The following is a 23,087-nucleotide window of genomic DNA, read 5'->3' as shown; positions in this document are numbered from 1 at the left end:
CTGCAAGGCAAAGGTAAAACTGTCGCCGATATGATAAGTGCTTTAAATGCATTTACTGCTCAGACAAAGCTTTTCTCTGTGCATTTACAGAGAAAAAAAGTCCTGCACTTTCCTTCTGTGCAGATGGTGCTGAAAGACAATGCTTTTGCATCTGAGGTTTTTGACAAAGTTGCAGAAAAGTACTCTCAGGTCATAAACAGAGTTGGGCAAGAGTTTGAGAACAGGTTTTGTGACCTGGATCAGCTTGAGCCATGTGTGTCATTCATTTCTAATCCTTTCATGAACGTGGACATATCATGCATTGCTGAGCAGTTAAGTGCAACATTAAGCCTGGATGCTGAACAGGTGGAGATTGAAATTGTAACACTGCAAAATGACCTCCACCTCAAAGCACACCAGTCTGCACCAATCTTTTGGTGGCTTGTTGAAACCGAAAGTAAAGTGGTGTATGTGCAGCAGCTATGAAGGTTGTAAGCCTGTTTGGTTCAACTTATCTTTGTGAATAAGCCTTTTCTGACATGAACTTCATCAAGAACAAACACAGAACACGCCTCACTGATGCACATCTGCAAGACTCCCTCAGAGATGCAGTGTCAAGTTACACACCAGAGTACAATACACTAGTTAACAGCATGCAATGCCAGGCTTCCTACTAACTGACAAAGAAACAGATAACAGATTTGGTGTCCAGTTCAAAGTGTGACATGATTTATTTAAAAATTTGAGAGTTGACTTCTGTATTTTACATGAGTTATTATTTATACAAACATGGTGCAAAGTAATTCATGATTTGTTAAAAAATGTTAGTGGTTAGCTAGCTAAAAATGGATATTGTAATTTCACAAGACTGTCTTAGAAGTGATCATTTGAAAATATTAGAAAAATGTGCACTTAGAGAAAATATAAAAATAAAGTGTTGCAGATTGATATTTATCTGTTTCTATATATATTTATTGTGAGAAATCATTAAGATGATCAGTGTTTCCACAAAGATAAATTCTAATTAATTATTAATAATAACAGAGTTAAAGGTATATTGAGCAAATTGGCTATTTCTGGCAATTTATTAAAGTGTATATCAAACTGGTAGCCCTTCGCATTAATCAGTACCTAGGAAGTAGCTCTTGGTTTCAAAAAGGTTGGTGACCCCTGCACTAGAGTCTGGAATCTTCCATCTCTCCCTAGCATGGCCCAAAACCGGTCAATCTTTGCTTCCTGAGGAAGATCTTCACTGCCAAGCATTTGGTAGTCCACTACTTCTTCCCGGAGGGTATCCAGGTCCGATCGCAGCTGTGGCTTGGAACTGACAAGCGTATTTCTTCATCTTACTCGTCGTTGCCGTTGCCATGGCTGTATCTTCCTCGTTATTCTGCTCCGTCTCCTTGTTGTGTGCGCAGTTGTGCACTGCACTCTCTAAAAGCCGTAGATGTTATTGTCACATATGCAAGTACAGTAGATAGCAGTATTGTCCTGTTTAAGAGTGTCACAACATTGCTGTTTATGGCAGACAAACTGCTTTACGGTAGACGAAAACGTTACTGCTGTTGTTGTGTGTTGTTACCGCGCTGGGAGGACGTTAATGAAACTGCCTAACAATAAACCCACATAAGAAACCAGGAACTCGCCCTCGATCATTCTACAGTTATAACGTCATTGGGCAGGCACGCTGTTTATATTGTGGGAAAGCGGAGGGGGGGGGGGGGCGTGGCCTCCAGCTCCGCCTGAATTTCGGGAGATTTTCGGGAGAAAATTTGTCCCGGGAAGTTTTCGGGAGAGGCGCTGAATTTCGGGAGTCTCTCGGAAAATCTGGGAGGGTTGGCAAGTATGCACTGGGAGCAGGTGGGCAAAGTGTCTTGCCCAAGGACACAACGCATGGCTTAATCTTTGAGACAAGCATATGCTACTGGCAGGATCAACCAGGTGTGGACGTATGCACCGTTTGTGTATATGTAGTATATGTATAGCAAACCCTGCTACGAACAGCAGAAGATCGTGAGCGCTGGAGATCCCTGACTGCCCAAGCATCCACCATGACACCCCTACGGCCTCCTAGGCCATGGGATGAGTGAGAGTGAGTGAGTATATATATATGTAAGTGCATGCATACGTGCCTATGTATGCGCATATGTACCAATGTATGTGTGTGTGTTTGTATGTATGAAAATCCATCTGTGTATGTAAATCTGGCATTCTCTGCTGCCCTTGCGGCCCAACTTCGGATAAGCGGAAGAAGATGGATGGATGTGTGTATGTGCATATGTATGTTTGCAACTGGGAGACAACATATTTGTCTCCCAGTATGTGTGGGAGCCAAATACGGCCCATCTAGCCAAAGAGCCCAACACAAAAGAGCCGGTGCAGTGCCCAGGAATCAAGGGACCAACGGGACCACCAGAACCAGGTTCAAAGTGCTGGCCAGCGGCAGGCCGTAGACTAAAGGTCGGCAACCCAAAATGTTAAAAGAGCCATATTTGACCAAAGAACAAATCTATCCCGAGCCGCAATAAATTAAAAGCCTTTCAATGAAGCCTGTTGAAGCTTATTAAAAAATGTATTTCTTTAATCCAACTCACGTTAAGAGGGAGTTCAAAAGTTACTAAATGTCTTTTATTTGTTATAGAAAGTGAGAGTCATTATTTTTGGTTGAAGTACAGGGTACAGTGTTTATATGTTTGCCGGTGTCAATTTGAAGATGTAACAACCTGAAATCACCAGTAGACATAAGTCATGCTCCATAAGCAGGCAAGAGGGCTGGAGTATGAGGGGCCGTTAGGGACATTATTCAGAATTACTTCTTACATACACTACTGAAATGCTCTCGCATTAACAACAAAAATGTTTTTCTCTCACATACACGACTTAAACACTCCCATACACACTACTGACATACTATCACACACACTACTGAAACACTCTCACACACACTCCTGAAACACTCCCATGCACACTACTGAAATACTCTCACACACTACTGAAACACTCTCATACACATTACTGAAACACTCTCACACACTACCAAAACACTCTCATACACACTACTGGAATTATTTTCTCTCTCACACACTACTGAACCACTCTCACGCACACTACTGAAATACTCTCACACTTACTACTGAAAAACGTTGATACACACTACTAAAACACTCTCATACACACTACTGACATTTTTTACTGTCGCACACATTACTGAAACACTCACACACACTACTAAAAGCCTCTCTCACACTAATGAAACACTCCCACACACACTACTGAAATCCTATCACAAACACTACTGAAATGATTTCTCACACACACACTACTGAAATTCTCTCACATGCACTAATGAAACACTCTCATACACACCACTGAAATACTCTCATACGCACTACTGAAACTTCACACACACACACACACACACCCACACACACACACAACTGAATTAATTTTCAGTTGTGTGTGTGAAATAATTTCAATAGCGTGTGTGAGAGATTTTCATTAGTGTGTATAAGTGTGTTTCAGTAGTTTGGGTGTGAGAGAAAAACATTTTAGTTGTTTATGTGAGAGGTAAATCTGAATAATAGAATAGAATAGAATAGAATAGAGTTTTATTGTCATTATTGCAATGAACAGGTTCAAAGAACAACGGAATTGGAGCAGCTCCTCCTAAGGTGCATATACAATATGGTAGTATAAATAGTAAAAAAAAAAAAAGATAGATGACAGATGTATCTATGTATATGTATATGTATCCACACAGATGCATATCTGCATGCATATGAATACATATACACACATACATAAAACATTATTGCACATTGTAGTCCGAAAAAATAGAAAAACATTTAAATATTACACATGAGGACATGATGGACATATTGTGCTCACTCAGTGCCTGTTTAGTGCTACTATGGCTCTTGGGTAAAAGCTATTTTTTAGTCTATTGGTGCTCGCTTTTAGCACCCTGTAGCGTCTGCCTGAGGGTAGCAGTTCCAGGTGGCTGTGCCCGGGGTGGAATGGGTCTTTCAGGATGCTCTGTGCTTTCCTGAGACAGCGGGAGCTGTACAGGTCAGCCAGGGGGGGGAGGGGGCATCCGATTAACTTCTGGGCGGTCTTTATGACTCTCTGGAGCGCCGTTCTCTCTGCGGCCGTGCAGCTGCTGAACCACACGCAGATGCAGTAGGTCAGGATGCTCTCAATGGAGCACCGGTAGAAGGACACCAGCAGTTCCTGTGAGAGGTGGTTGTTCCTGAGTATTCTCAGGAAGTGCAGTCTCTGGTGTGCCTTCTTGATGGTAGCCGTGGTGTTGGTGCTCCAGGATAGGTGATATGGGTCCGTACCAGCTTCTCGAAGCACTTCATAGCTATAGGTGTAAGTGCAACTGGACGGTAGTCATTCAGACATCTGACAGAGTTTTTCTTCGGCACCGGGATTATTGTGGAGGTCTTCAGGCATGATGGGATGACGGCCTGGGAGAGGGACTGGGTGAAGATCTTCGTAAATACTCCGGCCAGCTGGTCTGCACAGTCTCTTAGTACCTGTCCCGGGACTCCATCTGGGCCCGTAGCCTTCCTCGGGTTCACTGCCTTCAGCGTGCGTCTCACCTCATGCTCCTCCAGTATAAGGATGCAGCTGCTGTGGGTGTTGGGTGGGAGTGTTGTGACGGCTGCAGGTGTTTTTCTCTCAAATCGGGCGAAGAAGCTGTTTAACTCCCCCGCTCGAGAGGCGTCGCCGTCAGCCGAAGGGTTACTGGGTCTGAAGTTGGTCATGTCTTTTATTCCTTTCCATACCTCCTTGGTGTTGTTGCTCTGCAGGTGGGCTTCCATTTTCCTCCTATGTTCAGCTTTTGCCTCTCTGATGCCTCTCTTCAGATTGGCTCTGGCAGCACTGTAGAGTGCCAGGTCCTGCGCTTTGAAGGCACTGTCTCTCTCTTTGAGTAGGCCCTGGACTGTTTTTGTCATCCAGGGCTTCCTGTTGGGGTAGACTCGGATGCGCTTGTCCACTGTGACAGTGTCTATGCAGTGTTTGATGTACCCCAGGACTGCTTCTGTGTACTGCTCCAAGTCTGGGTTTTCAAAAACTGACCAGTCTGTTGTATCAAAGCAGTCCTGCAGCTGTTCCATGGCTCCCTCCGGCCATGTTTTGACCGTTTTGGTCGTGATAGGAGCACATTATGTCCCTGAATAATGAATAATGTCCCTAACGGCCCATAATACTGGAATGCCACAGTGTGCAACTTACGCAAAGCCCAACATCAAACTGACAGTCAGTTTGACATCATTCTGCACCCCGCTACAAAATCAACACATGCTACAAGTCACCAAACAAATTAATAATTAAAAGAATAATAAAAATGATTATTATAATACAAACCCCGTTTCCATATGAGTTGGGAAATTGGGTTGGATGTAAATATAAACGGAATACAATGATTTGCAAATCATTTTCAACCCATATTCAGTTAAATATGCTACAAAGACAACATATTTTATGTTCAAACTGATAAACCCTATTTTGTTTTTGCAAATAATCATTAACTTTAGAATTTGATGCCAGTAACACGTGACAAAGAAGTTGGGAAGGGTGGCAATAAATACTGATACAGTTGAGGAATGCTCATCAAACACTTATTTGGAACATCCCACAGGTGTGCAAGCTAATTGTGAACAGGTGGGTGCCATGATTGGGTATAAAAGTAAATTCCATGAAATGCTCAGTCATTCACAAACAAGGATGGGGCGAGGGTCACCACTTTGTCAACAAATGCATCAGCAAATTGTTGAACAGTTTTAGAACAACATTTCTTAACCAGCTATTGCAAGGAATTTAGGGATTTCACCATCTACGGTCTGTAATATCATCAAAAGGTTCAGAGAATCTAGAGAAATCACTGCACGTAAGCAGCTAAGCCCGTGGCCTTCGATCCCTCAGGCGGTACTGCATCGACACGCGACATCAGTGTGTAAAGGATATCACCACACGGGCTCAGGAACACTTCAGAAACCCACTGTCAGTAACTACAGTTTGTCGCTACATCTGTAAGTGCAAGTTAAAACTCTACTATGCAAGGCGAAAACCGTTAATCAACAACGCCCAGAAACACCGTCGTCTTCGCAGAGCCCGAGCTCATCTAAGATGGACTGATGCAAAGTGGAAAAGTGTTCTGTGGTCTGACAAGTCCACATTTCAAATTGTTTTTGGCAACTGTGGACGTCGTGTCCTCCGGACCAAAGAGGAAAAGAACCATCCGGATTGTTATAGGCGCAAAGTGTAAAAGCCAGCATCTGTGATGGTATTGGGGTGTATTAGTACCCAAGGCATGGGTAACTTACACATCTGTGAAGGCACCATTAATGCTGAAAGGTACATACAGGTTTTGGAGCAACATATGTTGCCAACCAAGCAACGTTACCATGGACGCCCCTGCTTATTTCAGCAAGACAATGCCTTGCAACGTGTTACATCAACGTGGCTTAATAGTAAAAGAGTGCTGGTACTAGACTGGTTTGCCTGTAGTCCAGACCTGTCTCCCATTGAAAATGTGTGGCACATTATAAAGCCTAAAATACCACAACGTAGACCTCTGGACTGTTGAACGACTTAAGCTGTACATCAAACAATAATGGGAAAGAATCACACCTGAGAAGCTTAAAAAATGTGTCTCCTCAGTTCCCAAACGTATACTGAGTGTTGTTAAAAGGAAAGGCCATGTAAAACACTGGCGAACATGCCCTTTCCCAACTATGTTGCCACGTGTTGCAGCCATGAAATTGTAAATTAATTAAAAGGGAATAAGCGGTAGAAAATGGATGGATTATTATTTGCAAAAAGAAAATAACGTTTATGAGTTTGAACATCAAATATCTTGTCTTTGTAGTGCATTCAACTGAATATGGGTTGAAAAGGATTCACAAATCATTGTACTCCTTTTATATTTACATCTAACACAATTCCCCAACTCATATGGAAACGGGGTTTGTAACATACAGAACCACCCGCCCCACCCCAGGGACCCCAACAATAGAAATGGGACATCCAGCAAATGCTACGGTGGAGCCTACTTTGGAGGCAAACTGATGGAAGAAAAAAATAGGAGATGACACACACACACACACACACACACACACACACACACACACACACACACACGCACACACACGCACACACACACACACACACACACACACACACACACACACACACACACACACACACACTCACACACATACATGTCCACTACCCCAGCAGCTGCCGGGCAACACCACAGTTAGCCCACTGTCCACTGGGAATTGGCTGATCCATCAATCAACCAATCAATCAAAGTTTATTTATATAGCCCTATATTGAAAGAGTCTCAAAGGGCTACACAAGCCACAACTACATCCTCGGGCCAGATCCCACATCAGGGCAAGGAAAAACTCTACCCAATGGGCTACAATGAGAAACCTTGGAGGGGACCGCAGATGTGGGGGACAAACCCCCCACCACCCTGAGTCCGACCGGTGCAATGGACATTAAGTGGATCTAGTTATTAGTGTGAGACTCCAATCCCTAGTGGGTCCAGCAGGAGATCATCTTGAGTGGAGACAAGTCAGCAGCACAGAGATGTCCCCAACTGATGCGCAGATGAGTGGTCCAACCCGGGTCCCGACTTTGAACAGCTAGTGCCTCATCTGTGGTCACCTAATCTCTCCATGATTGAGAGGGGGCAGAGCATTTTCATTCCACAAGTCTGGCCGCGCAATGCCCCCCCCAAGGGACACTGCGATAAGTCTGCACCCAAATGATGAAATTACAACAGGTTGGCTAGCAGACTGGCCCTGGTTGGTCTCCATCGTTTTGTCAGTGGGTGGTTGTTGGTCGCAGTTTTTTTGTTGGTCGCAGTTTTTTGTTTTTTATGCAGCTGTTTTGTTTTTCAGTGGTTGTCTTTGCTGCCGCTTGTTTGTGAAGTGAGCGTCCTTCGCTGCTGGGTCCAGTGTGGGGAGTTAGCCACTATTGGGGTCCGTGGCGCCGCTTGTGCGTGGCGGTCTTGCTGGCTTCGTTTTTGTTTGGCATCGTGTTGGTTAGCTTGTCTAGGTGGATGGTGGGTTCCGAGGCTAAATCGCTGCCCCGCCAGCTTATATATGTATGTGTTTATTTGTATATGTGTATGTGTATGTGTATGTCATTCTTATGATAATAATATATATTTTATATCTTCTTTTACTTATTCTTTTTTTTAAGAGGTGTTGGGGACTTGTGTCGCTCTTGAAGCCTGCTCGCCCAGCAGAGATCGGCGTCACAGGGTGCTTCGGCCGGGCTGCGTGTCTGTGGGCCCTGGGTCCCGCCACCGACCATTTCTGAATGCATTGCTCAATAGAGGCATGCTGGGTCTACTCCCCATGTGTACTATTTTGTGGCGCAACGGTGTGTTGCGTGGCATACTGTGGTGTTGCTCTGCAGCTGCTGCGGTAGTGGCCTAGTGGGTGGTAATTTTTTCTTCCATCAGTTTGCCTCTGGTGTAGGCTCCACCGGAGCAGTTGCTGGATGTCCCATTTCTATTGTTGGGGTACCTGGGGTGGGGCGGTTGGTTCCCATGGCGCCGTGCTGGGTGTTCCTGCGGCGACCGGTTTCAATGAGACGGCTTGGGGCTGGCCCCGCTGTGCTCTCGTTTGTTATTGCAAAAGGCTGCTATATATTGCGATATAGATTTTTTTATTTTGCTGGTGGTCTTTATAATCATGACAGGTGTGGTGTTGGAATAAACATTAGAATAAATGTTTCGATGTTGTTGATATCCACATCCACATTAGATTGCACAAAGTTGGCCACCTGTTGCTCTGTTGAAGCAGAATCATCTAGTACTTCTTTATTATCAGCTTCCCTGGCGTAAAGCCTACATGTAAAATGGATTAAAGTCATAATCAGATGGTTCATGCATGCATTCAAATCATATCTTTTAGGTATCAATTACGCATACTTGCCAACCCTCCCGGATTTTCCGTGAGACTCCCGAAATTCAGCGCCTCTTTCGAAAACCTCCCGGGACAAATTTTCTCCCGAAAATCCCCCGAAATTCAGGCGGAGCTGGAGGCCACGCCCCCTCCAGCTCCACGCGGACCTGAGTGAGGACAGCCCTTTTTTCACGTCCGCTTTCCCACTATATAAACAGCGTGTCTGCCCAATGACGTTATAACTGTAGAATGATCGAGGGTGAGTTCTTAGTTTCTTATGTGGGTTTATTGTTAGGCAGTTTCATTACCGTCCTCCCAGCGTGGCAACAACACACGACAACAGCAGTCACGTTTTCATCTACCGTAAAGCAGTTTGTTTGCCGTACACAGCAATGTTGTGACACTCTTAAACAGGACAATACTGCCATGTACTGTACATGCATATGTGACAATAACATCCACGGCTGTTAGAGAGTGCATTGCACAACTGCGCACACAACAAGGAGACGAAGCAGAAGAACGAGGAATGAGTGTTATGTGTGTGTGTATACGTGTCAATAAATGAACACTGATATTCAAGTATTTATCTTATGTATGTATATATATATATATATATATAAATATATATATATATATATATATATATATATATAATAAAATAAATATATAAATATATTAGGGGTGTGGAAAAAAATTGATTCGAATATGAATTGCGATTCTCACGTTGTGTGATTCAAAATCGATTCTCACAAAAAAAAAAAATCGATTTTTTTTTTATTTTTTATTTTTTTATTTTTTTATCGATACAACAAACAACTACACAGCAATACCATGACAATGCAATCCAATTCCAAAACCAAACCTGACCCAGCAACACCCAGAACTGCAATAAACAGAGCAATTGAGAGGAGACAAAAACACGACACAGAACAAACCAAAAGTAATGAAACAAAAATGAATATTATCAACAACAGTATCAATATTAGTTATAATTTCAGCATAGCAGTGATTAAAAATCCCTCATTTACATTGTCATTAGATATTTATAAAAACAAAAAAGAACAATAGTGTCACAGTGGTTTACACTTGCATCGCATCTCATAAGCTTGACAACACACTGTGTCCAATGTTTTCACAAAGATAAAATAAGTCATATTTTTGGTTCGTTTAATAGTTAAAACCAATTTACATTATTGCAATCAGTTGATAAAACATTGTCCTTTTATAATTATGAAAGCTTCTTAAAAAAATGTACTACTCTGCTAGCATGTCAGCAGACGGGGGTAGATCCTGCTGAAATCCTATGTATTGAATGAATACAAAATCGTTTTGAATCGGAAAAATATCGTTTTTTAATCGACAATTGCGTTGAATCGAAAAAATCTATATATTATCGAAACGCGACCCCAAGAATCGATATAGAATCGAATCGTGGGACACCCAAAGATTCGCAGCCCTAATATATATATATAGCTAGAATTCGCTGAAAGTCAAGTATTTTTATATATACACTGTATATCTATATGAAACACTTAACTTGGTGAATTGTAGCTGTATATATACTACTCCTCTCTTATCACGCCCCCAACCACGCCCCCACCCCCGTCCTCCCGAAATCGGAGGTTTTAAGGTTGGCAAGTATGCAATTACGATACAATGCAATCGTTTGCATCAGTTTGCCTCTTTAAGGCTGTTGATCAACCTGTCTCCCATGTCGTTTATCATGGTCTGTAATAGGGTCTGGAACAGGGGTCGGGAACCTTTTTGACTCAGAGAGCCATGAAAGCAAAATATTTGGAAATGTATTTCAGTGAGAGCCACATAATATATTTTAAGACTGAATTCAACTAAATGTGAGTATAATAAGCCTCTGAATTTATTGTTTTAAATAACGTTGTTGTAATACTCACAATTAATGCGACTTCTGGTGCTGCATGGATTTGCTGATGGCTTTGTAGTCTATTTGGTACTTGGTGAGGTTAAGCTTCATGCAGACGTTGAGGCTTTCATCCGTTGAACATGATCGTAGGTTGGACTTGATGTTTTTAAGATGTGAAAATGACTGCTCACATGAATATGTAGATCCAAACATGGTCAATACAGCAATACTCACATGCCTCAGTGTGTCGTATGTGACAGGAAGCGCGTTCCAAGTTTTGATGATCAGCTGGTCTTCGGGTTGAAGTTTTTTAATTTCTGTCCACATGTGTTTGCTCGCCAACTCTGCTTTCTGTCGTACGAATCTTTCCAAATCTTCATTCAGTGACTTGAACTTGTTCACCCACATGTCTGAAGCTTTCAGGTCAGCCAATTCTGCTTCAAAATCTCTGAGGGAGACTTTAGGAATGGAACTCAGGTCAGCTGTGTTTAGTGAACACTCGTTTGGATGGGTGATGAACTTATAAAGATGAGTGTGCTCACGAAAATCTCCAAAGCGTGCTTTGAACGACTGTAGGAGACTGGATATGAAGCCAGCTAGCTGGTGGAGATCAAAGTTTTGCGTGGGCTCACTTGCTGTGCATGCATCTTTAAATTGTCTCAGTTTTTCAAAATGTAGTAAACGACCTGTTTCAAGATCCATGATAAAGAGTTGCAGCTTGTTTTCAAAAGCAAACACGACGTGTTGAAGGGATAACACTGTATTTCCAATGCCTTGCATTTTCACGTTGAGCTAGTTCAGGTGTTCAGTCATATCCACGAGATAGTAAAACTTGAGGAGCCACTCAGTTTCGGCTAGCTCAGGATGCTCGATGCCTTTCATTTCAAGGAAAGTCCATATTTCGTTCAGGCAAGGCGCAAAACGGCTGAGCACCTTCTCTCTTGACAACCAACGCACATTGCTGTGCAAAAACAGACCGTGATAGTTATTTCCAACTTCATCCAGCAGTGTTTTAAACTGGCGATCATTTAAGGCTCGGGCAACAATAAAGTTGATCACACGAATGACCAGCGACATCACTTCGCCAAGCTGCCCGTCACCCATCTGAGCACAAAGTGCCTCCTGGTGTAGAATGCAATGGAAACTTAGGATGGGTCTATTTTCATGTTCACGGAGAAGCGCCACAAATCCTTTGTTTTCCCTCACCATACATGGAGCACCATAAGTACATACTGAGATAAGTTTATCCAGAGGTAGATTTTTTTCATGAGCGAACTCCATGAAAGACTTGAATAAATCTTCACCTCTTTTGGACCCTTTTATTGGTAGAACAGTAAGACTTTCTTCGCGCAGTGTGTCACTAGCAGCATATATTGCAATCACAGTGAACTGCAACAAATGACTTACGTCTGTTGACTCATTCAAAGCGAGGGAAAAGAACGGCGCTGCAGTTATGTTCTTAACTTGCGTTTCCTCCACTTGGTTTGCCATCATGATGTTACGATCATGAACAGTTCTTGCCGAAAGAGGCATGTCTTGTATCCGTTTGATTATCTTGTCTTTGTTCGGAAGATCATCAAAAAGTTAATTGGCTACATCCAGCATGAACGTTTTAGCATACTCTCCATCTGTGAATGGTTTTCCGTTCCTCACTATTGCTAAAGTTCCAGCAAAACTAGCAGAATTACAGTCACCTTGCCGGGTCCATACGCTGAGTTGCGGCTGGCTAGCTTGCACTCTGGTCACTAGCTCTTGGCACGCTGTCTTCCTGCTGTCTCCCGCAGGGTATTTTGATGCAAAGCTAGCAAATTAAGCACACCGCAGAACCTGCTCTCTCCACAAAGGCAAATTCTTCAGTCCATTCGTCCTGAAATGTACGATACTCCTCATCTTTTTTCCTTTTCGCCATCTTCTTCGTCGAAGAGTTAACTTTGAGCTAACGACCGACAGCACTGAGTCAAAAGGGGGCGTTTACCTGTTTACCCACCAACGGCCAACGTCAGCTTGTATCATCCAATAAAAATAATGGACAATTGCTCCTGCAGCCAACAGCAGCCCTGAACAGGACATGAGCAGTGGAAAATCGATGGATGGATTAAAACAAGTGATAATATTTTATGTTTTATCTGAAAAGCCGAAATCTGCGAGCCAGATTCAATCATCATAAGAGCCACACCTGGCTCGCTAGCCATAGGTTCCCGACCCCTGGTCTGGAAGGACAAATATTGTATAAACTGCTTCGCCAATAAGTCCTGTTCACTCTTTATTATTTAGTTTTTGTTTTATTGTGTTCTTTTTAGTCCCTTTCATTAATTTCAGTAAATTATTTCAAATGCAACAAAAACACAATGAATGACAAATTAGTTATAGTACTGTATTTTCCGGCCCATAGGGCGTACCGGTTTATAAGGCGCACTGCCGATGAATGGTCAATTTTTTTTAAATATCTTTTTTCATATATAAGGCGCACCGGATTATAGAGCGCATTAAAGAAGTCATATTATCATATAATTTTTTCTAAATTGAAAACACTTCCTTGTGGTCTACATACCATTTAATGGTGGTTCTTTGGTCCAAATCTTGCATAGATTATGTTTTACAGATCATCTTCAAGCCGCTTTCTGACGGTCGTTTTAGGATGCACCAGTTTGTGGGCAGTCTTATTTACGTGGCTCACCTTTGGTAGCCTCTTCTCCCCGTCATCTTTGTTGTAGCGGTGTAGCGTGCAAGGACGGGAGTGAAAGAAGTGTCAAAAGATGGCGCTAACTGTTTTAATGACATTCAGACTTTACTTAAATCAATAACGGAGCAGCATCTCCTCATCCAGAAACAACAACACCAGAACTCTAATAACTAAAGTTCCTTGGGTGAATGATGTAAACTCACTACGCCGGTATGTTTTAGCGCTTTAATTGTGAGTTTACTGACAAATATAAGTAAGAAATTTACAGTACTTTATATTAGAAATGGCAACAGCGGAGAATGAATGTCACATAACAAGAAGATAGAGAAAAAAGAAGAAGCTTATTGACTCGCGGACGCGTGCAATTTTTCAGGCCTTCTACAGGTCTCAAATGCAGATCAGCAGGTACAAGAAGGTAAGAACAGTTGCTTTTGCATATTATTGCAAAACAAAACGCCAGATACTATGTCTTTCCTTATAGAAACATCACAATAATATTCGTATGTTTAATGCGCCAACAATCTTTCAAGTGGTGCGGCTTACCAAAGTAGTACTAAAACATTTAGATTTTTCAGCACCTTGTGTAATGTTCTATGTTTTCAATGGAACTTTTAAAATGTTGGTGTTGTTTACTTCAGCCATATTGCCATCATAGTGGCAATATACACTTATGTCCTATATGTGACTGCCATCTACTGGCCACATTCATCATTACACCATGTACCAAATGAAATAGCTTTGAGATCGGTAAGGTCAACCAAACTTATTCCTTATAATAGGCGCACCGGGTTAATAAGATGCACTGTTGAGTTTAAAAAATACGGTATATAGATATCAGAATAGGTATTGCCCATCTAATGGAAATAACCTGCATTGCTGAAGAAAAGAGTCTTTGATTATTTATGCTGAATGATTCACATTTGGAATGAGTTTAGTCCATTAAAACATACTAAAAACACCTGATTTTGTTTGAAAAGCAAACCTCTCTGCACTTGCCTGCCGGTCATTTATTATCTGCATCATGACTAACCCGAGAACAGAGATGGTCAACTCAAATATGAATGAAAAAATGCAGTCTGAAACTAAAAGTCATCCCGAACAAGAATATTCTGTTGTTTCTCCTGTTAGGCTGAAGTACGTGTGCATGCAAAAACACCCGCCTCAAAGTGAAGGTAAGTGTTTTGTCTTAGAGCCTCTCCAGAAGAAAGCCTTTTCTACTCCATCTGTGTATGAATTATAAATGAAAGACAGGTATATTGTGTCATGAGACAAAGCAGGAGAGGAAGCAGGAAACAATGCAACACAAAAGTCCTCAACTTGACAGGCGATTGTTCACAGAGATCAAATCCTCCAAACCCCATACAATAAGATGCTTTGAGGAAGCTCATGTTTAATTTACATGTCAGTTCTTTAGCATATGACGCATGGATGCTTGAAATACCTTTTATGTTTAGCATAGTACTTTGAAACATGAATTACTTTTGTCAGCAATTTACATGAATATTACATCAAAACAAATGTAAACTAGCTCAACACAGTCTCATGAAAAATGCAAGTCAACATAATGTAGGGAGTTCCCACTAAATGGTCCATGATGCTACTGCAGGCTGGGGTTGTGAATATTTGTATTAATTGGATTTTTTTTAAACAATTTTTGTATATACTCCCACAAGTTTTCCACAAATGTAAACATCTTTAAATACACATTAACATTCATGCAGCAGATAGATGGAGGCAGAAGAATTAGCAAAGCACGTATTCAGCGACCTGCCCCTATCGCTGTTGTGCCAATCACAAGGCTCTGTCTGGTTGAGAGCCCTTTCTCTGCTAAAGTAGCAGCAAATCATCCCTTCTAGGTATCAATTATGATAGTGATGGTGGTGCTTCACTTCCCTGTTTAGATTACGGTTAAGGTGCAGTGATAACATAATATTTACCCTCTGATTGTACATTGTTACTGTGACTGCTTCAGTAAGTACGATGACATAAAAACTGAACAGAAATTAAAGACGGTCGGCACAATGTCGATAGGAGACTTTTTATTTATTGCTAACAGTCGATCCTACATCAAGGATAATTAAGGGAGCTGTTTGCAACTTACTCAAAATTACATGTTTTTAAACCAGAAAAAATAACTTAATCTACAGGCTATGTTATAATCTTATCATCTATCCATCCATTTTCTACCGCTTGTCCCGTTTGGGGACACGGGGATGCTGGAGCCTATCTCAGCTGCAATCTGGCAAAAGGCGGTGTACACCTTGGACAAGTCGCCACCTCATTGCTGTCATGATCCGCTGCTTGGATCATGTCATATTCGGATTTTGGTTCGGTTTTGTATCTCATCTTGTTAGTATTTGACTTCCTTAGTTCCTGGTGGCCCTTCCTGTTTTGTTCTGTTTTCATAGTTACGTATTAGTGTCATCTGCACTTGCTTTGTAATTACTCCCCTTATTGAAGCCTGCCTTTTCCGTTATGTATTCTCGCATCCTAGTAGTTTCTATTCCGTGCAACAGGTGACGACGCTGTTTCCCAATTGTGGTAAAAAAACTATTTCTTGTACTTGCTAGCTTCCGCTCTATGGTTCTTTTGTTTGTTCCCTAGCTCACATGCTAGCACTTTTAGTTCTTCTAGCTCCCATGCTTGTTCTGTTCGTTTTGACTTTAGTGCCTTGTGCAAGTGTTTCTGTTCTTAGTCTGTTTTGTTAGTGTAAATAAATCATCATTTCCTACCTTCACACTGTGTCCAAATCCGACTGCATCCCTGAGAGAACGAACCCGCACCACGATGCCAGCAAACTGTCACAATCGCAAGGCCAACACAGATAGACAGACAACATTCACACTCACATTCACACACTAGGGACCATTTAGTGTTGCCAATCAACCTATCCCCATGTGCATATTTTTTGGGAGGTGAGAGGAATGCCGGAGTACCCGGAGGCAACCCACGCAGTCATGGGGCGAACATGCAAACTCCACACAGAAAGATCCCGAGCGCAGGATCAAACCAAGGACCCTCGTATTGTGAGGCAGACACACTAACCCCTCCCACACCGTGCTGCCTATAATCTCACCATTAGTGGTTAAATTGAATATAAATATTTTTAAAGCGTCAACATTTTTCACAATATTGTATTGAATAAAAATTGCTGGTAGAGGTTAGGGTTGGGGAATTCGTCTGGCGTCCAGGCTTTTCACTCACCGTTGTCTCATCTCCACGTACACACAGAGAGTGCATGCACATACACAAAATCAATCCAAAAGAAGCAACTAACAAATTACAGTCATGTTACAATAGAATATGTAGTAAAGTGACTTACTCCTTATAATGCTCAACTCGAACTTTTAATGAAGCCCAGCACACATATACATTATACACAGCTGTTGGCTCTACTGCTGTCAAAACACTACTGGCCCCGTTGCCTAGGACCCCGCCTGAACCCCTAGTGGTGGTCACGGTGCAGCCTGATCAAAAATGGGACATTAACATTAGAACATTCCCTCCACCCATAGTCGAGTCAAATATTCATAGTCCCCTCTTAGTGTTATACACAACCCCCAGAAATCACAGAGTCTGTGTGAGAACATAGTCCTTGAAATATGATGGAGGTTTCCTTTGGCGAGCGGTGCCCCTGACTCCCACTTCTGCATCCTCTGCTTGATCACCTGGTTCCTGCTCATCTGGTTCCTGATCAACTAGTTCCTGATCAACTGCTACTGGTGGTACTGAATGAAAATCCTCTGGAAAACTGTCCTCGGATGTGTCACGAAGATTTTCCTTCTGATCATAACGTGGACGGATCTGATCTTGATGTCTTCTCACCAGCTTGCCATCTTGAGTTTTTGCTGTCCAAGACGCTGGGCCAGTCCTCTCCACGAGTCTTGCCTGAATCCATTTCTGGCCCGAATATCCTCGTATGTGTACGGCCTCACAGTCCGTGAACACTCGGTCCCTGGCCTATTTGTCATGGTTCTGTTTTTGTTTTTCCTGGTTTGAGCCCACTTTGTCTGACAGTGCTGGCCGGACCATGTCCAGCTGCGTTCGCAATCTCCTGTTCATAAGCAGCTCCGCAGGTGTGGTGCCGGTTGTAGTCTGAGGGGTTGATCTGTATTTAAACAGGAACCTAGACACCTTTGTTTCCACACTTCCCTCACCCATCTTTTTGATGGCTTCCTTGAAGACCCGTGCAGCGCGCTCCGCAGAGCCATTTGAGGAGGGGTGGTATGGGGCTGTTGTCACATGTTTTACGCCATTTTTTCTGAGGAAATCTTAAAACTCTGCACTGACCAGACTTGGCCCTTTGTCTGTAACCAGACTTGCTGGGATGCCATGAGTGGCAAATATGCTTCTCAATTTTTCAATAGTTATTGAGGAGGGTATGGACTGCATTGGGATGATCTCCATCCACTTGGAGTAAGCATCAATGAAAATCAAAATTTTTTTTCCTAGAATGGGCCCGCAAAAATCCAAATGTAGTCTCATCCATGGCTGATTTGGCCACTCCCAGGGATGCAGCGGCGCAGCCGGAGGTGTGGCCTGGTTAGCTTGACATGTATGGCATCTGCGCACTGCTGCCTCCGACTCCTCATCCATGTTGGCCACCACACGTAACTCCGGGCTAGGGATTTCATCCTTGAGACCCCTGGATTAGCCGCATGTAGCTCTTCCGTCATTATCTGCCGACCTGGAGGTGGTATTACCACCCTTGTCCCCCACAGAAGGCACCCCTCTTCCACACTCAGCTCATGCTGTCTTTTCATATACGGCTTCACTCGTGGATCAGTACATACCTTGGGCCAGGAACCATGTAACAACCATTGTTGCACTCTGGACAAAATTGGATCTCGTCTGGTCCAGTCCCGGATCTGCTTGGCTTGCAATGGTGTGCCATTCATGTGTTCCATCAGCATTATTACCTCTTCCTCGCGTGGTGTACTGCTGGGCATGACTGGCAATGGGAGTCGGCTCAAAGCATCAGCGTTCCCATGTTTCGAGCCTTCCTAGTATTCTAAGGTGTATTCATCAGCTGCCAAAAGAAATGCCCACCTCTGCATTCTGGCTGCCGCCAACTGTGGAATGCTTTAGCTCTCACCCAAAAGACCCAGTAGCGGTTTGTGATCAGTGACAATGGTGCAGTGCTTGCCGAAAAGGTATTGATGAAATTTTTTTGGGCCAAACATGATGGCTAGTGCCTCCTTTTCCAATTGAGAGGAACCCCTCTCAGCCACTGTTAGTGAATGGGACATGTATCCAATGGGCTTCTCTGAACCAATTTGGAAATGGTGAGAGAGAGAACGGCCCACACACTGTATGGCGAAGCATCATAGGCCAGATAAAGTGGCTTTCCGTCATCAAAGTGTATCAATAGTTTATTAGATTCGAGACACTTTTTTTCTGCCTCGAATGCTTGACTCATCGTCCATTTCCACACATTTCCCTTTCTCAGCAGTTCGTGTGAAGGCTCCAAGATGGTGAAAATGTTTGGCAAGAATCTGTGATAGTAATTTAGCATTCCAAGGAACGATTTCAACTGTGATGGGGAGCATTTACAATGGCTTCAACATTGTCCGCCACCGGATGGATGCCGTTGCAGTTGATTTTGTAACCGAGATACACTACCTCGGGTGCCATGAACACACATTTTTGTCGTCACAAGCGAAGGCCTGCAGCTGCAATTCTTTCAAGCACCGCTCCGAGATGTTTTAAGTGGCTAGCATCATCCTTCCCTGTTACTAAAATGTCGTCCACTCTCACCACTACTTGAGGCAGTCCTTGCAATAGACCATCCAAGGTGCGCTGGAAAATGCTTGGTGCCGAAGACACCCCAAACGGCAATCTTGTGTACTGGTATAGTCCTCGATGTGTGTTTATTGTTGTGAACTTCTTTGAGTCCTCATCTAACCTGAGTTGCTGGTAGGCTTGACACATGTCCAGTTTGGTAAAAAATTGTCCACCTCCTATTACTGCTAACAAGTCCTCTGTTTTTGGGATTGGGTAGTTATCTAATTTTGACACTGGGTTTACAGTGACTTTATAGTCTCCACAGATTCTAGTTGTTTTGTCCGGTTTTATGATGGGCACAATGGGGGCGGCCCACTCCGAAAAGTTCACGGGTTCAAGAATGCCTTCCTTCTCCAGCCTCATTAATTCAGCCTCAACTTTGTCTTTTAGTGCATATGGCAGTGGTCGAGCTTTGAAATATCTTGGCTTGGCATCTCGCTCAACATAGATTTTTGCTGAGGCACCGACTAAAGTGCCCAGTTCCTTCTTAAAAACATCCTCATGTCTCGTGAGTAGCTCATCTAAGTCCTGCTGCATACTTAGCCTTAGGCTAAATACAGTTCTCCAATCTATTTTAATTGCTTTCAGCCAATTTCTGCCCATGACATTTGGGCCCTCTCCCTTTACCACCAGTAATGGTAATTGTTTAGCCTGCCCTCTGTAGCTGACTTGCGCATGCACACTCCCACCTTGTCTTTGGTGTAGGTGTATAGTTTCACATGTGTGTGTTGGAGTCTTCCTCCCCCCATCTTTTGGTATGTGTCCTCAGTAAATATTGTCATGCCTGCTCCAGTGTCAATTTCAAATTTAACGTCATGTCCATTTATTTGTATGTGCTCTTTGTATGGTTTCCCTTTCTCCTCCTTAGTCAGGTTATAGAGTGTGTGCATATTCTACATTTTCGGTCTCATTTCCCAACCTGTAAGTTGCACCTGATGTTGGTCCTTCAGGTTTCCTCATCTGCCTGGCACTACGACATTTTCTGGCCAAGTGCCCCCTCTTGTGGCAATTGTGGCAAACTGCATCAATGAACCGGCAGTCTGTCGGCCCATGACTACCACCGCACCTGAAACAGCGACTCAGTCAGACGCGCCGATCTGCTCCTGGCTGGACTTTGTGGAGCGTTCCATCTGTCCCAGTTAGTTGCAAGTCCGCCAGGTCCTTAGATGCTGTTTCCATCGATGTGTCAAGGTCAATGGCCCGTGCCAGAGTCAATGTTTCATCATCCTCAGACAACAAACGACGTTGGATACAATCATCATTGATACCACACACGAGTCTGTCTCTAAGCATGTCAGCTAATGCAGTTCCAAATTTGCAAAGTTCCGTGAGCCTCCTTAGCTCCGCGACAAATGAAGAAACGAACTGACATTGTCTCAATTTGGAATGAAATTTGAATCGTTCCACAATCAAACTAGCTTTTGGCGCGGAGTAAGTGATCCATTAATTTCTGAAGCATCTCCGTCAATATTATATCTGTATCTGTGAAGACTCTTCTTCGGCATGGTAATGCCGGTGTGGTTCTTCCAAGGATGCGTTGAAGCAGAACACAGCAAAGGTAAGATATAAATGGATTTATTAAATAATAAAAAGGCTAGGAACAAAAACACTGGTGTAAAGAGAAGCCAAACAAAAGACGCTAGCGTGAGAGCTAGGATAACACTAAAAAACTAAAACTTGGCTCGACGGCACAAACGAGAAAACAATTCATCAGTATGAAAACTGGAATAAACAAGTGGCTTAGCATGAGAGCTAGCGAGAAAATACATACGATAGAAGGATGAGAGTCATCACTGTTGCACGTAGGCAAATTAGGATCCGAGAATGAGTGAAAAGAAAAGGCGAGCTTAAATAAGGAAGTAATCAACTGTGATAGGTGTGCAGGGACCGGGATTAGCAGGTGGAACTTAATGAGTGACCATGGAAACTAACAAAACAGGAACTAAGCATGTCAAACCGCAGAGTGATATAAATATGGAACAAAAACAACAATATGGTGATGATCCTGCCATCGGATCACAACAGTATCCCCCTCCAAAAGAGACAGATACCATATGTCCCAAAAACAAAACAAAACTTGAACCCCCTCCCCAGCCCCGTCGTCGATGCGGATGTAGGCTCCAGCCCTGTCGTCAAAGCAGTTGCTGGAGTGGGATCCAGCTCTGGAGTTGGTGCTGGAATGGGCTCCAGCTTTGGAGTTGGTGCTGGAGTGGGCTCCAGCTCTGGAGTTGGTGCTGGAGTGAGAGCCAGGTGATAGTCTGTTACTGGCATGAAAACCAGGCTAGTGTCAACTTCTGGCGTGAAAACCAGGTTAGGATCATGTGCTGGTGTGAGAACCAGGCTTGGAGAAGTGCCGAACACCGGTGGTGGAGGACGTGCTGGAGGTAATGACTTAGCAATTCTAAACACCGGTGGAGGAGGTCTACTTGGCCGTTGAGACTTGGCCGGGGGAAAAACAGGTAGAGGAGGTCTACAAGGTGCTAAACGTTTCACCGGTTTGAGAACAGGTAATGGTGGCCTCATACGAAGTTGCGGTTTTACGATTTTGAGAACCGGTAAAGGTGGTCTGGGAGGAGCTAGTAGCTTCACGGGTTTAAGAAACGGTAAAGGTGGTCTAGGAGGAGCTAGTAGCTTTACGGGTTTAGGAACCGGTAAAGGTGGTCTATATGGAGGTCTTTGTTTAACATGTAGCGTCTGTGCTACCTCCAAAGCACAGCTATAGGCAATAGACCCCCCCTCAAGACGGGGATCCCAGACCCGTTCCCTGTGGTCAGGGGCTGACCCTAAGGGAGGGTGGTGGGAGGTCCGGAGGCGGGCAGACTCCTCCCCTTTAATTTGTCCAGAATGTTTTTTTGAAAAAAGAGAAAAACCCTTGGACTTGGGCGGGGAATGAGGCTTAAGAGGTGGAGTAGATGAAAAACTAGGTGACTTAGGCTGGCTAGAATAATAATGAGAAAAAATGCCCTGACATTTATTTATATTATCATAAATGTTATTGTTAGAAAGTTGTCGAGAATGAGAGTTATCAATATAAAATTCTTCTTCAAAAATATCGACGACAGGGGGCGGTGTTGCATCACCGGTGGACGTTCCCCACATGTCATCGCTAGAGTCAGAGAAGGTGTCATGGCGGCCGAAAGAATGATTCGAAAAAAAACAAGCTGGATTACCGGTAGTGGAAGGTGAGTCCTGAAAGGGGTGACGTTTGCTGTGTCCATGGGAAGGATTAAGTGGTGTTGGAACATTACTACCGTGCAGGGGACCTCTCCACCGGAACCCCCGCCTCTTCGGGGCAGCGCGAACGGCTTCGGAGGAAACTTCAGGCCCACAGCCGAGTCTCTTCTGCTCCCAAGCCATGAGTTCCAACCACAGACCTAAATCGAAGGATTCCTCCCGTGGTTTCGACGCGGAAAAATATTTTGGAGCTCGGATCGTACATATTGTTTATATTGTTGTGTGGTCCTCTGTCCTCTGTTGTCCTCTGTGTTTTTTATACACTTTGATTTCTATTTTACTGTTTTAATTGATTTTACCCTTTAAAATAGTTTTTAATCATATTTGTTTTTATATTGTTTTTATTATATTAGTTTTACATTTATTTATTTTTTGTTTTTATTCAGTCATTGGCGGAGCATAATATTGTTTTTTTTAATATTGTTTTTAACATGGCTGTGCAGCACTTGGGAAACTTTATTGTTGTTTAAATGTGCTATATATATATAAAGTGAATTGGATTGGATTGGATTGGTGAAGACTCTTCTTCGGCATGGTAATGCCGGTGTGGTTCTTGGATTGGATTGGATTTGTGAAGACTCTTTTTCGGCATGGT

At 43.2% G+C, this 23,087-nt stretch overlaps 1 pseudogene; it reads right to left on the bottom strand.

Annotated features, from left to right (window-relative positions):
• Positions 1-11,583: 11,583 nt before the first annotated feature.
• On the bottom strand, positions 11,584-22,615 carry LOC133553688 (uncharacterized protein K02A2.6-like; annotated as a pseudogene).
• Between the last annotated feature and the right edge of the window lie 472 nt (positions 22,616-23,087).

Source organism: Nerophis ophidion, linkage group LG05 (assembly GCF_033978795.1).
Source record: "Nerophis ophidion isolate RoL-2023_Sa linkage group LG05, RoL_Noph_v1.0, whole genome shotgun sequence".
Classification (NCBI taxonomy): Eukaryota; Metazoa; Chordata; class Actinopteri; order Syngnathiformes; family Syngnathidae; genus Nerophis; species Nerophis ophidion.
Note: the sequence above shows the minus strand (reverse complement) of the source record. Positions and strands in the feature narration are given on the sequence as shown.